Source organism: Carlito syrichta, unplaced genomic scaffold (genome assembly GCF_000164805.1).
Source record: "Carlito syrichta isolate Samal-C Ts95f unplaced genomic scaffold, Tarsius_syrichta-2.0.1 Scaffold305313, whole genome shotgun sequence".
NCBI lineage: Eukaryota > Metazoa > Chordata > Mammalia > Primates > Tarsiidae > Carlito > Carlito syrichta.
This window is the reverse complement of record NW_007249409.1, coordinates 155241-158940: the sequence shown is the minus strand read 5'-3', so window position 1 is coordinate 158940 and position 3700 is coordinate 155241. Positions and strand designations below refer to the sequence as shown.

At 43.5% G+C, this 3700-nt stretch overlaps 1 protein-coding gene across 2 annotated transcripts in view; it reads left to right on the top strand.

Moving 5' to 3' along the window:
- Positions 1 to 3700, top strand: part of PISD (phosphatidylserine decarboxylase) — a 53533-nt gene that overhangs the window by 4111 nt on the left and 45722 nt on the right. The window lies entirely within an intron of this gene.

Genomic DNA, 3700 nt, shown 5'->3' with positions numbered 1-3700 from the left:
CCTTCCAAGTAGCCGGAACTACAGGCACGTGCTACCATGCCCGGCTCATTTGATTTATGTAGAGATGAGGTCTCGCCAAGTTGCCCAGGCAGGTCTCGAACCCGCGGGCTCAGGCAATCCACTCACCTCAGCCTCCCAGAGGCGCAGGATTACAGGCTGAGCCACCGAGCCCGGCTGAGTCCTAGGGTTTTGACCTTAGCAGCTAGGTGAATGGTGGTGCCTTATTCTGACTGAATGTATTAATTATGTAACATTGCTACTGTACCAGATAAACCCTGGCATTCACTTAACACAATAGAAGTTTATTTCTTTTTTTGTAAAGCTCCAGTGGGTGCTCCCGATTGGCAGGGCAGCAGTTATCCAAGCAGTGATTGGGGACCAAGTCTCCTATCATCTTTAACACATGACTTCCCAAGATCTGCCTATTCTTCTGCATGAAGCAGGCTGAAAGGAGAAAACCTGGAGGTGGATGTCTGGAAAACCTGAATGATCCTTACATTCCACTGGTTAGAACTTGGTCCCATGGCTACACCTTGTTGCAAGGAAGACTGGAAAATGTAGTCTAGCAGGTGTCCAGAAGAAGAAGTGGATTTAATAAACATCTGGCTAGTCTCTGCCACAGGCAGGGAATGTTAGGGGAAGAGCAGGTTGAGGGTGAGGTAGAGAGTGTCAAAAATTCGGTTTGGACAAACTCAGTTTGAGAGGATTCAAAGTGGGGATGTTGGATAGCTAGTTGGAAATATGAATCTAGAGGTCCTCGGAGGAACAGTGAGAGAATCATCAGTGGATGACTCTTTAATGCCATGAAACTGGATAAGCATCTGTAGGGGAAGAGCATAGGTAGAGTAGAAATCTGAACCCTGCGCATGACAACATTCTGAAGTTAGGAAGCAAAGGAGAATCCACAAAAGAGAAGAAAACCAGAAGGATAGAAGGAGAAATTATAGTCCCAGAAGCCCAATGAGGAATGTTTCAAGGAGAGAGGGATCAACTTTGCTATGCTCTCAAGTAAAATGAGATCCAAGATGTGTCTGTACATTGGTGTTGGCAACATGGAGGTTTTGGTGACCTTGACAAGAGGTGATGTGACAAGAACAGAAGCCTGATTGAGTAGGATTAAGAGAGGCTGGAAGGTGATGAAGTGTTGACAGTGAAGAGAGACACTTCTTTTTAAGAGCTTGGGATGAAGAAGAGCAGAAAAGTGGAGTGGGAACTAGAGAAGGATATGTGGTAGACAGTGTTTATGTAAGACTGGATAAGTTATAGCATTTATGTGAAAATAGGGATGATCCAGTAATAAAGGACAAGCTGACTTAATGAGGTACTTGCTAGGTATTTGTTCTGAGAGCTGGGCCTACAGCAGTGTTGAAGAAAGCCAAACTCTTCATTCCTGGGCAGGACTCCTGAGGAGGAAGGTGGATGTGCAAAACAAACCATCTGAGTGCCCTGCATCTAGTTCTAGTAGGTAATTGACTATATCCCATTTGTATTTCTCCCTGTCAAACAAAGCCTTATGAAACAATCTGCAGATTTTCTTTTAGTTATGGAGTTCAGTATCCTGGAACACACAATTCAGCAGTGTACCCTTAAGTCAGTTTTTGGATTTCCTGTTCTAATTCTCTTTATAAAGCAGAGTTTTAGACTTTTTGCTGTGGTAGTGGGGAGTGTCCAGTCTAAGAGATGAGCATTATTCAGTACTGAAAGAACTTTCACATATGGAAATATGGAAATACACCCTTCTTTGTGTTAATATCTGACCTTAGGGGTGATGATTACCATGATAATATGCTTTTTTTTTTTTTTTTTTTTTTTGAGTTGTGGATCTCAGTTGCCCAGGCCGGGGTACAGTGACACGCTCATGGCCACCACGGCATCAACCTGCTGGGCTCTGGCGATCCTTCTGCCTCAGCCTTCCAAGTAGCTGGAACTACAGATGTGTGCTATTACGCCCGACTTATTTTTGATTTATTGTAGAGATGAGGTCTCTCCAAGTTGACTGGGCTGGTCTTGAACCCACGGGCTCCCAAAGTGCTGGGATTACAAGCTGAGCCACCGAGCCCGGCCAATAAGATGCTTTTGTCCATAAAAACATCGCTTGCCTACAAGAGGATCAGATTCATCACATTAGTCACATGTATGCGGGTATTTTTTTTTTTTTTGAGTTGGAGTCTTACTCTGTCGCCTAGACTGGAGTGCAGTGGCCGCTCCCGCCACCGCAGCCTCAACCTGCTGGGCTCCGGTGATCCTTCCGCCTCAGCCTTTCAAGTAACCGGAATCACAGGCATGTGCTACCACGCTCGGCTGATTTTTTGATTTATTGTAGAGATGAGGTCTTGCTGCCCAGGCGGGTCTCGAACCCGCGGGCTCAGGCAATCCACTCACCTCAGCCTCCCAAAGGCATGGGATTACAGGCTGAGCCACCAAGCCCGGCTAGTATGAGGGTATTTTTATGTTTCTTTTGTTTTTGAGTTGGAGTCTCACTCTGTCACCCAGGTTGTAGAGCAATGGCACACTCCTGGCCACCCCAGCATCGACCTGCTGGGCTCGGGCCATCCTTCCGCCTCAGCCTTCTGAGTAGCTGAAACTACAGGGACGCACCACCATGCCCGGCTAATTGTTTTATTTATTGTAGAGATGAGGTCTCGCCAAGTTGCCTAGGCTGGTTTTGAACCTGAGGGCTCAGGCAATCCTCTTACCTCAACCTCCCAAAGTGCTGGGATTATAGGTGTGAGCCACTGTACCTAACTGTGTGAGGGTATTTTTAAGTCAAGGAAATTTTATGTGAAAAAATGAAAGTACCTAAATCTGATAATGTTTATAGAATGTCTATATATATGTTATAACTAAATATCCATAAAAGTAAATAGTATAGAATAAAACTCATACATGCAGTTCTATTTTTCCCAAAAATATCAATTTTGACATTTATAATAGAGTGAAGTTTTACTTCTATCATAAAGGCCCCCGAGAAAAAAAGAAATATTTACTGACAAGGATATAGCTTCTTTATTTTAGATTTCAAGTCAATATTTGGTGAAACTGGAAGTGAGATGTTTGCTCTTTGATTAAGGGGAGATCCAGTTTTTAACTAAAAATTATTAATGCTTTGCTTTCTGGCCTACTTGTTGCTGCTGTGAATATGTCCCTTTTCCAGGTGAAGATAAAACAAAGAGAAACAAGTTAAATAAGAAATATTTTCTTAGCACTAAGTTTTTCTCAGGGCCCTTGAAACGTATTCACTCTGTCAAAGTAGCTTTTGTGGCCAAGTAGCCACAAAATATATTTCAAAAGACTTTAAACTAATTGAGCCAGCCAGACTTGGAAGTTGATTAGAATAGCTCAACGTGTCTTGTGCCACTTTTTCCCCTAGTACATATATTTAAAATGTTTACATTGCAACCACTTGTAATATTAAATTTTTTAATGAATTCGGGTTCATATGTTTACAGATCTGTATAGAGTTCCTTTGTGGTACAGAAACACATGACTTTGTGTAAGGGTGCTGGTTTTACTGCTTGTTATTTGTTCTTATGCTTCATTAAGAAAAAAATACAGCCGGGCTCGGTGGCTCAGCCTGTAATCCCGTGCCTTTGGGAGGCTGAAGTGAGTGGATTGCCTGAGCCCGCGGGTTCGAGACCCACCTGGGCAGGCGAGACCTCATCTCTACAATAAATCAAAAAATCAGCCGGGCGTGGTAGCG